The sequence below is a fragment of the Aethalodelphis obliquidens genome, unplaced genomic scaffold, assembly GCF_003676395.1.
Source record: "Aethalodelphis obliquidens isolate GAN/ISIS:26980383/991018 unplaced genomic scaffold, ASM367639v1 scaffold4, whole genome shotgun sequence".
Taxonomy (NCBI): domain Eukaryota; kingdom Metazoa; phylum Chordata; class Mammalia; order Artiodactyla; family Delphinidae; genus Aethalodelphis; species Aethalodelphis obliquidens.
Genome location: NW_020837948.1, coordinates 16580543 through 16592547, shown reverse-complemented (window position 1 = coordinate 16592547; position 12005 = coordinate 16580543). Strand labels below are relative to the sequence as shown.

Sequence of the window (12005 nt, the reverse complement as noted above, 5' to 3'; positions counted from 1 at the left end):
AATATATATATATATTTGTGTGTGTGTGTGTGTGTGTGTGTGTGTGTGGTACGCGGGCCTCTCACTGTTGTGGCCTCTCCCGTGTGGAGCACAGGATCTGGACGTGCAGGCTCAGCGGCCATGGCTCACGGGCCCAGCCGCTGCACGGCATGTGGGATCCTCCTGGACCGGGGCACGAACCCGTGTCCCCTGCACTGGCAGGAGAACCCCCAACCACTGCGCCACCAGGGAAGCCCGGTTCAAATATTTTAAATCATAGAAATAAATTACCCAACTACACAATGATAGGAGAATTTGGGGTTTTGTACATCTTTCACTTGTTAGTTTTTTTAATTCCCGAAGACTTTCTTTTCAGTAAAAGAATTTATGTAAAGTATGCCTCCTCTCTTTTGACCTCTACTCTCACAACAAAGTAGGAGACCGCTTTATAGAAAGTGAGTCATTTATATATGCATACATATCCCTTTTTTCCTCATAATTTATAAATCTAAATTTAGCTCTCCTGGCTCTGGGGAGCATTGTAGAGCAATCCTGAAGGAACTAACTTACTTGAAACAGAGAGTCATGGATTCTTTTGATGTATAGCAATTAGACGGGGGCATTTGATTAAAAAGAAAAAATCGGTGTAGACAGTTACCTTCTTACAGAAATCAATATATAAAAGTATAGAATAAAGGACGCACCTAATAAGCAACTTATTGCCTCAAGTCCAATATGAATATACTTTTCTTTTTTAAAAAGAGAAGTTAATCACAGGTTCCCTATTTTAAAGTCTTTTTAAAAAATATTTTCATGTTTATTTTCCTTTTGGACACTTTTTTTTAGGCCGTGCTGCACAGTTTGCGGGAGTCACCCCCCCCCCCCGCAATCAGGGATTGAACCCACACCCTCGGCAGTGAAAGCACAGAGCCCTAACCACTGGACTGTCAGGGAATTCCCCAAGGATTCCCTATTTTCAAGAAGTATATTAGTTCCCTAAGAAATGATCACCAAATGGTTTTTTTCCCTTTGATCCCTAGATATCTATATTTTCTGCCTTTAATATTTAGGATTAATATCTAGATTCATAAATATGTGTTCTTTTAGTGTGACAGATTGCCTTAAACTTTGACTTTTTCATCTTACCCACACTTTTGAAGTGAATTTATAAACATGTATTTAAATTTTGGCTACATTTCGATACTTTCAATATTTAATTGAATATTAGATAAACTATGATATATTCACATACTTCTTTAGCATCTATTAAGTGTACAGCACTGGGGAAAGCACCCCTAGCCCCCTTTAAAAAGATAGAACTACAAGGTAGAGCAATGGGCAAGACCTTTGAAACCTCCTGGTTGACCATCCTCTATTTCTGAGGAGGGAAAAAAAGTTGGAAGCAATTTTTCCTATATCCAGGATCACAAACCCAAGTCACAAAAGCCTAGCTCTTCTCATTCCCAGTTCAATGCTCTTAGTGCCTCAAATATATCATTTATTCATTCAGCAAAAATGTTTATCAAATATCAACTATTTGCTATTTCAAGTGCCAAGCACTGAGGATAAAATGAGGTGGGAAGTTTTTAAATTGCTTTAACAGCTGTTCTCAAAATGCTTCTCAGAGAGAGAATGGTCTTGGTTTGTGAAAATGCCTTGATAGAGGCTGAGGGTAAAAAGTAATCTTTAGGAGACTTAGAATTGGCTGAGCCAAAGCTTCAGGAAGAAAAGCCTGTTGATGATGCTGTTCAGACTTGGCAGTCGTACGGAGGCACACAATGAATTGCAGTTTTCTTCATCACTGTAAACAAAATGGAAACAACCAAAATACCTATTAAAATTAGAATAGAACATGACTTTTTGATGGCTATGCCATAAAGTACTAAGGAACAGCTTATAATAATGAAGTCAATAATATGTACTAACAGGGAAAACTCTTCCAGACATATTACCAATTGAAAAAGCAAGCTATGGAATAGCTCAGCCATTTCATACCAGTTATGTTAAACATACTCCAAAATACTCTATACTTTGCAAAGGAAATATATATACAAAGAGCAGTTATCTGGAAGGATACACACTAAGCAGACAGCAATGCTCACATCATCTCCGTAGGAGACCTAGATTCCACATGCTAGTCAAAAAAACTTGACCCATATCTTCAGAGTTTTAATTTTTACCAGGAGAATATATTTTTTTAACATCTTTATTGGAGTATAATTGCTTTACAATGGTGTGAGAATATATTCTTTTGTTGCTTATATAATCAAACTTTAACTATTTTAAAAATAATTTTAAAATGAAATGAACTGAAACACATATTTATGGATTTATGAATTCTTATTTATGGATCCTAAATTTAAATATTTTTTTAAAAAATCAAATTTAACTTGAAATATTTTAATAGCATTAAAGCAAAATATAAAGGATATTGACATACTAGTTGAATTTTAAGATCCATAATAGAATAAGCAAGAATATTTAATAAATAAGAATGGTTATTAAAGGAGATATTTGATACTCTTAAATTTTCTTAAAATACAGTTTCATAAAATTACTCTCATAGGTCTCACTTTCATATTTTATTAATTTATTAATATTTTTAAAAGAATATTTACAACCTAAAATGGTTTTGACCATGAAAAGGATTAGCTGTTGTGGTCTAAATATTTATAGCGGCATGAGATAAGTAAGACCTTGTAAAATCTAGCCCCTTTTTAGCTTTAAGAAATAGCAGTAAACACAAGAAGGTGATCTAATATGCACCCCAGTGTGGATCAAGAAATTTTACTTAGTTTATATGTCTTGGGGAAAATATATTAAAGTACAATTTTAATGAGAATTTTCAAAGCTATTTGATTTCCTTCCTCTTGATAATCAAGACTAAAACTGCAAGTCCCTTCTTCCTGTATAACAAAAGTATTCTGATCCTGTGAGAGTTTGTGGTCACTTCAGCACCACCTCTCTAACTATGAGTTTTACCTATAATCTTATCTGTATGAGATTATCTTGACTCAGTCTTAAGAAAGTTGTATTTAAAATTCTGAGATAGTAACTTCTGTGAATTACCTGTCACTGTGGGAAACATGGGGAATGAAGGACTAGATCAAGGCTGTTGAGATTTTTTAACTTGTTTTTCCAGAAATATCAGATCTGAACTTAACAATTATCCACGTAAATAGAAGGGAACAGCCAAAAGTTATTTCTATTTTAATGTGGAAGGCATTAGATAATTTCTGAAGTAAATTTGCCTCCTTAATTATGTTTGTTTACATTGACTCTAAAATGAGTGTGGTTTGTATTCCTGAGCATGTATGGATTGATTTTCAGAGAAGGTGCTCAGAAGTAAGACAGGAATACACATGGTTTTAATAATGACTGTGGATACCCTAGGAAGTACGTAATCCACACAAGGATAATAAAAGACCTTTTAGTTCACTCAATTATCTGGTTAGATAAATATAGACTAGCCAGGCTTCCCTTGTCCTTTTAGCACACTTTTGCGGGGCCTCCTTCCAGGTCCACAAGTATAGGCTCTAGGAATACATACTCATTGTCATTCCAGGTAAAATATTTTTTACAATCAGTGAATCATTAAACCCAGCGAAGGTCACTCACACTGTTAATATTTTCTTCAAGATATTCTTACACAAGACCCAGGAAAATAGGCAGACAAGAATTCAGTCTATGTGAGTAAGGACAATTACGAATCCTCAGAACCAAAGCTCCCACTATCTCTGTCCTTCCTGCCTTCATTTTTATCCTTTCTTCTTCTTTCATCCAGGTCTGAAGTATTCCCCACAAGGACCCAGGGCAGATCCCAGTTCTCCTAGGACATGACATGTTGGTTTTTCAAGGGAAATGCCTTCTCCTGAAGTTTTTTAAGGTTCCCCACCCCCCTGAAAAAAAAGATAGAATAAAAACTAAAGACGTTGAGAGACCACCTTTCTCCTTTCAACTTTAATTCAACTTCAGATTATTCACAAAGGCTCAAAGTCAAATAGTGTTATATAAGTGTTATATACAGTTAAAGGTAGGAGTGTGGGTAGATGGCAATCATCTAATTCAGAACAGTCATTTGTAAATGGGAAATGGAAATGGAGTCCCACAGAGAATGAGTGATTTGTTGTCTAAATGCACATTGTGAGTTGATGGCCAACTCTGATCACCTGGACCCAAGACCTTAAGACTTCCAGGGAAACCCTAACCAGAAAAATAAAATTAAGAACTATATTTAATATCTTATAATAACCTTAATGAAAAAGAATCTGAAAAAGCATATATATGTAAGTATATATATGTGTGTGTGTATATATATATATATATATATATATAAAATATATATGTAAAACTGAATCACTTTGCTGTACACCAGAAACTAACACAACATTGTAAGTCAACTGTACTTCAATTAAAAATAAGTTAAATCTCCTTCAGAAAATATTATATACTTCAGTATGAACCCTAAGACAAGTAGCTTGAGAACTATGTCTAATTTGGGTTTTTCTGTAGTGCAACTAGAAGACTACCTGGGGTTGACAATATTTCAAAATTTCTTTCCTAATTATGAACATCTATTTATCTGGATGACCTAGTCTCGTATTTTTCCAGTATATTCAAACTGAGTGTGTGAATCTTTGCAAAAGTAGTATTTCTTGAGTTATTTTTCCGGGCCCTTTTAAAAGTCCCACTGTGAAAACTATTCAAGCTAGAATATGCTAATAAAGAATGGAACTCTTTCTGCTGATAACATGGTTTCCATTAGAGCATAGTCTACATTTGTAGTTGAAAACCTTATTAGTTGAGTTACTATTGTATGATCAAAAATCCTTCACATTTGCAAAAAGAAGAAAAATATATTAGAATAAGGTCAGTTTGACAAAAGGGTGATATTTGCAAAGAGAGCCAAGGGTTATCCATCTAAAAGGCCAAGTTAAATAAGATACAATTAGACCTCATTTGGCCCCCTACCTCTCAGGATTAGTAAACTCACATTTCAGCTATCTTGGGGGTATGAGTTTCGCCTTAATTATCTTGTTTCCGTTGGCCCATCCACATTATTCAGACTTTTCTGACAGGCACTTTCAGCAAATATCACACTTCCTTGTGTCTTGCTGACCTTTTTTTCAAACTGGCTTTTCCTTTTCCTTCTTAAATGTTTTTGAAGAGATATCATATTTTATTTTGCTTAGAAAGATAAAATAAAGGATGAAAATGTATTCATCTACGTGGCCATGAGAAGAAAACAGACATCAACAACGGAATTTTTAGAAAAACATACTCCCAACCAGTTCTGAAGATGCAGTCTCGTCTACAAGATGTACATGGCCACTAAACCTATGGTCTCCTGCTACACAGTGTGATCTCAAAGACGAAAAAATTCAGAGAAAAATATCTGAAATGCCAAAAATTAGCACAATGGAAAAATTTAGACCAAAAATTTAAATTTCAAAGGTGCTGAATGTGAACTAACTTGAAGTGACATAACACATTACTACACTTCAAGAGGATCTGAAGTTACCAGAAGTCTCCAGCATTTCTACCCGTTACCTCCACATCAGTTTCCCACTCTGGATGCCTCTTACCATCTATTTTTTCTGCTCTCAAGTTGCCAAGACTCACACGAGAAAGGCATAAAGTGTGCTGACTACTACAGGTTCATTCTTTGTTAATACCTTCAGGGTGTAGAAACACATGGACTTTGACAAAAGACAGGCCCTCATCTCCACCCTATCTAGAGTCTCTTTCTGGTGGTCTTATTCCTTCTCACAGCCTGAAATGTCATCTCTTGGTGCCCTGTGTCACCACTACCTGTGCTGGACTGGGAAGCTCCCCAGATTTCACAACACCTGAATTTGTGTATAAGTTCCACCACTGACTAGCTGAATAACCATGAGCAAATTACTTGAATTCTCTGCTTCTCATTTTCCTCCTCAGTTAAATCAGGGTAATCATCTTTATCATGGAAAGTCACTGTGAGGAAAGGTATATAATGTCCATAGTATAGTGTCTGGTACATAAGTGGGTCATAATCATAATACTTCACTGTGACTCAGCAATTTTTCCTTTCTTTCTGTTTGACTTTATTGCATTCCTCACAGGAGGTACTCTAGACAGCTCCCACAGCCCTAAGATTCCCAGCTCTCCTTCTCACTCTTGGCCACCTTGATGTCTATACAACAAGGAAATCAAAGCCATCCTGCCAATGGTTCATGGCCCCCTCTCCAGCTGTCCCAACACCCTACCGAGCTCAGAGTTTCTCAGTACTTCACTCAGACTTTCCTTCGGACTGTCTCACAGGGAGAGGCACCTCCACCCCTTACCCAGGCATACTGCTTTACTGTGGTCTTGTCTCATACTTGCTTTTTCTATCACCTCTTATTCCCTTTCTCTCTCATGTGTTAGGGATTGAATAAATGTTTATTAAAAGTAGGTTTTCTTCCTACTCCACCAGTTCCTTCTTCTCTCTCTACAGTTGTCCAGGTATCCTAATTCAAAAATTAAATTCCTGAACTCTGCTCTCTTCTTGAGATAGTCCTCCCTCTGATCTTTTACCAAGTCCTCACTGTAGCAACATTTAGGGACTCAGGAGCCAGGCTGCCTCGTCCACTTACTAACTGTGGGTTGTCCTTAGACAACCAACTTAACCTGTGTGAACCTCAGTTTCTTTATCTCTAAGTGGAGGGGAAATAGAGTTGTTTTGAAGATAAGTGAGTTAAACCATCTAAAGCTCTTAAAACAGTGCTTGGTACATAGTAAGTGCTCAATAAATATGAGGTGTTAAACTTCCTCACCAACCACATACACCCCTTGCCTTCCAGCCATGCTTCCTCCATCCTCAGACTACCAGAGGCTTGAAATTTATTTCTTAAAGGTATTAATGGCCTCCTCATCTCCAAATGAAATATTATTTCTCATTTTGCCCCTCATTCTCCTTAAACTTTGTACAGTTTCACCCCACCCTCCTCTGGGATATCCCTTGTCTTGGGATAAGGGAGGAATTAACTGTATGCTTTTCCTATGACTCTCTCCTATTCAGGTATGAGACTTGAGAGTAGCTCTGCTCCAAGGGGGCAGAATGGAAGTGTGAGGAAGGAAGTAAAGACAGACACCCTAGGGTTTTTGGGTTTTTGTGGGTATTTTTGCCCTTCAGTCAAAAGTGTTGGTAGAAAGGCTGTGTGATCCTCCCCCTCCCTTGCCTGGATTGGGTTCTCAGAGTTGGGGAGAGGAGGAGCTCTAAAGAGAAATGTAAGATGATTAGGTGCAGCAGCCCTTTGGAAGGAGACATGGAACATATCCCGCACCTGCAGCCATCAAGGCTAAATCTACAGGGAGCAATAGAGTGAATGAAGCCACAGTAGGCTGACACAGCCCCCACCAAAGTTTCCTTTGGGCCCCTGAATGACTCAATAAGACAACAGTGCTCAACATTCCCATTCCCCAGAGAGATGAGGAAGTACTAATGGAAGACCATAAGATTCAAAGTGGTCTTATGGTCATGTTGAAAGGACTCAGCTGTGAAGGGCAGCATGGACCGTGGGACTGGAAACCCAGTGGGATCACAAACATCTCAGAGGACACTAGTGAGCTTGGAAGCTGGCAACTAAAACCTTGATCACAAGGCTAGGGCAAAACCCTACCAGGCCAGCCACACACCTCTCCCAGTGCTCCATAGACTACATGCCACACAGAGGAGAAAAGACAAGGAGTAACACAGCCTCCCTAGCACAGAAATTGTCCTGTAGTTCTTTGTTTACCTTAGTACTGTACACACAATCATCAACAAATTTGTGTTGAATTGAGTTAATGCATTTCTTTGCTTCCTTTTGTTTTAAATTAAAATGGCACAGAAATCATCCCCCCATCTTTTTTTTTTTCACCTTCACCTTAAATGACACATTAAAAAACAATATTGGTTCTGGATAGATGAAGAAAGGCTATGAGAGGACAAATTTAAGCATCAGTGCAGTACAGCTAAGCAACTAATTTGGTCTGGAATGTTCAATAAACCACTAGAGGGAGTGTGTAAAGGTGTGATTGAAATAGGATAAAAATTGCACTATGATGTTTAACTGGCAACCATGAATGCATGGTTGCCAGAAACAATCCTCTCTCCATTATTGAAAAAAAAATGTAAATACTTAAAGTTAGAGGGTGTGTAGAATATCTACATATTTATTTCAGATCACACAAAAGTGTAGTTCAGTCACTAGTTTATGTAGACACTGAATTTTTTAAAATATGAAATGTAGGAATTTATAGCCACTCTATGCTATTCAGCCTTAAATAGAAACTTAATATGAGTTAACTCCCAGTCCTAATGTTATATTTTAGAACCATTCAATTCAAAAATTATATGTTAAATCTCATCTCTCATTTCAAAATTGCAGAAGGAACTTTAGTGATCATTTTACAGTTGAAGAAAAAGAGGTCCAGAGTAGTTATCAATTATCCAAGTTCACATACCTAGCTAGTGGATAAACTCATACTAAAAACTTTGAGTCTAAATGAATAGAACATTTTAACAAGAAGGAAAGTTACACAGCAGATTTCCTATGTAAGATCCCAAGTAACAAAGTTTTCTTAGAACTTAGTGCATCCAGAAAATGCAAAATAAAATAATAATTTTATTCCTTACCGCTCAAGCTAAAAGAGAATTGGAATTTTTAAAATGATAATATACAGTATTGGGAAAGATACAGGGACATGGTTTTTCTCATTTATCTTGGTAGAAGTATAAACTGGTAAAATTTTTTTGGAATGTAATTTAACAGAAAGAATTTAAAATTTTGAAACATAGATTCACATAAAGATTTATATTCAGTCATGGTCATTGCCACATTTTATATAATAATGAAGTAATGGAAACTTTATAAATGTCTAACAATCAAGGAATAAATATATAATGTGCATCCAAAAGATGGCGTTCTATACAACCATGAAAAGTCATTATTCTGAAAACTGTTTAGTAACATAGGGAAATACATTGAGTATAAAATATATTACTTATATAGAAATACAAGTGTGTGTGTGTGTGTGTGTGTGTGTGTGTGTGTGTGTGTGTAGAATGAAAGAGAATTATTTTTAGCAATATAACTCCAAGTAATTTTCTCTTTATAATTCTTAGTGTTCTGGGTCACTGTAAGCAAGACAATTACAAGTCTTTGATTCTCAGTTAGAGAAAGTGACAGGAACGACTGCCACCTGGCTACTTCCTACTCATCTCACTGAAATTTTTTTAAATTTATTTTATTAAAGTATAGTTGATTTAAAATGCGTTAATTTCTGCTGTACAGCAAAGTGATTCAGTTTTATATATATATATATATATATATATACATTCTTGTTCACATTCTTTTCCATTATAGTTTATCACAGGATATTAAATATAGTTCCCTGTGCTGTTTTTTATCCATTCTATATGTAATAGTTTGTCAGTGGACATTTAGTTTGCTTCTATGTCCTGGCTATTGTAAACAGTGCTGCTATGAACATCAGGTACATGTATCTTTTCAAATTAGAGTTTTTGTCTTTTCTGGATATATGCCCAGGAGTGGAGTTGCTGGATCATATGGTAGGTCTATTTTTAGTTTTTAAGGAACCTCCATACTGTTTTCCATAGTAGCTGCACCAACTTACATTCCCACCAACAGTGTAGGAGGGTTTAAACTTGCTCTTGAAAAATTCTGTTGGTTTACCAGTGAAATCACTCTGCTTTGCTTGAAAATTACACTAATGCTTCAATGGTTTCATGTCACTGTATAAAAGTTTCATAACTGGCCTTGTACCAAAAATTAGGGGCATGTTGACTGCCAGTCCGATTAAATCCAATGTTCAGATATTTAATTCTTTACTCCTGATTCATCTTTTCCTATTTCAGCTGCCTGTGTGAAATCTTCAAAGTGCTAATTCATTTGTCTCAGACCATGAGAGTCACGTTTTTTAGTGACATGAAGTTGGAGCCTTTGTGTTTGATCTATTGATGCATTCTTGTGAACTATATATTTTAAAATATATAATAATAGCAACTATAAAAGCAAATTTCACACATGGATGTTAAATTTCAAAATTTGGAAAAATGTATGTAAACAGAATTGTTCCATTTTTCCCTCTGAAACCAGCTAGAGCTCTCCAGGAATAGCAAGGAGCTTCTAGGGAACAACAAAAAAAAAGAGTCCTTTTAGGAGGTATTCACTGAAATCATCAATGGTAATCTGCCTAGGATTCCACAAAAGAGATTGTGCACTGAGGAGACAGGTGGGGCAATCTTTAAACCCTTTCCAAATCTAAGATTCAGTTACAGGCAGAAAGCAAAGTAAGCTCTCTGTTGTAGCACAGGACTCTATAAAGTTTCCATGAATAACAAAAATTATCATAGAACTGATTGTAATCAAACCAGCAAAGCACCATCATTTCTATCTAATGGATCATGAAAAACGTATTGATCCAAAAATATTAATACTCCATGTATTAAAATAAAATCCTAACTGTATATAAAAAAGGAGCCCCAGTGGCTAAGGCACCTGAATAATCTCTAACAAGAAACATATTGCCTTAATTATTAACCTCTAGCAATAAAAATATGAGAGGAGCCAATTGGTCTTTTTTCTCCAACAGCTTTATCTAGTTCTCTAAAGGATGGCTGAAATCATCTAAGTAATATAAAAACTGGTGAAATCCTAAAAGGAAATTAGCAAATTTTAAGGTCAATATAAATTTCTTTCTTTTGGACTCAGTATATTTTGGTTTGTTTCGCTTTAGATGCTCTCTTTATATTTCCAAGTTTAAGTTATGGCTGTGAATAATAAATAGAGCACAGAAAAAGTGTTCCGCACTAATTTTTTTCCTCAAACACCTAAGATACTCTGTGTCCTAACATTGTAACTCTAACCTCTAATAATCCAGTCAAATTTTATTACAACATTTTTGGTTTTAAGAAATGTTAGAAACCAAGAAAGGGCAGAAAGAATCAATGAATATAATGATAAATAATGGTGAGTAATGAATATAATGGTAGGAATATTTAACAAAACCTTCCTTTTGGTAACACATTACCAACCAATATAGCAAATTTACTTAGATAAAAACAAAATATCTGAATTTTTAAAGTCCATACTATAGTTTTGAGATAACATGAATTTTCTACCATATACAAATACTATTTACTTCTTAAATGGCTCTAAGCAGTGTTGAGGAAAGTGAGTGAAAAACCTCATGGATGAATTCCCAAAGACCTCCTGGCTGGATACATTTCACCAAATTTATGGGCATAATTTCCCTTTCTTGTAGAGTTCTTCCCTTAGACGAAGTATGTAGTTCCAGCTTCGTGAAAGAGTGTTCCCTTTTCTCCACACCCTCTCCAGCATTTATTGTTTGTAGATATTTTGATGATGGCCATTCTGACCCGTGTGAGGTGATACCTCATTGTAGTTTTGAGTTGCATTTCTCAAATGATTAGCGATGGTGAGCATCCTTTCATGTGTTTGTTGGCAATCTGTATATCTTCTTTGGAGAAATGTCTATTTAGGTCTTCTGCCCATTTTTGGATTGGATTGTTTCTTTATTTGATATTGAGCTGCGTGAGCTGCTTGTATATTTTGGAGATTAATCCTTTGCCAGGTGCTTCTTTAGCAAATATTTTCTCCCATTCTGAGGGTTGTCTCTTCGTCTTGTTTATGGTTTCCTATGCTCTACAAAAGCTTTGAAGTTTCATTAGGTCCCATTTGTTTATTTTTGTTTTTATTTCCATTACTCCAGGAGGTGGGTCAAAAAGGATCTTGCTGTGATTTATGTCAAAGAGTGCTCTGCCTATGTTTTCCTCTAAGAGTTTGATAGTGTCTAGCCTTACATTTAGGTCTTTAATCCATTTTGGGTGTATTTTTGTGTACAGTGTTAGGGAGTGTTCTAATTTCATTCTTTTACATGTAGCTGTCCAGTTTTCCCAGCACAACTTATTGAAGAGGCTGTCTTTTCTCCATTGTATATTCTTGCCTCCTTTGTCAAAGAAAAGGTGACCATATGTGCGT

At 36.0% G+C, this 12005-nt stretch overlaps 1 long non-coding RNA gene across 1 annotated transcript in view; it reads right to left on the bottom strand.

Annotated features, from left to right (window-relative positions):
• Positions 1-1480: 1480 nt before the first annotated feature.
• Positions 1481-12005, bottom strand: part of LOC113616097 (uncharacterized) — a 29309-nt gene continuing 18784 nt past the window's right edge. Inside the window, exons 3-4 of the long non-coding RNA XR_003431219.1 lie at positions 11146-11301; positions 1481-1780 (exon numbers count right to left, since the gene is read on the bottom strand). This is a non-coding gene — a long non-coding RNA (uncharacterized LOC113616097). The remainder of the gene's footprint in view (positions 1781-11145; positions 11302-12005) is intronic.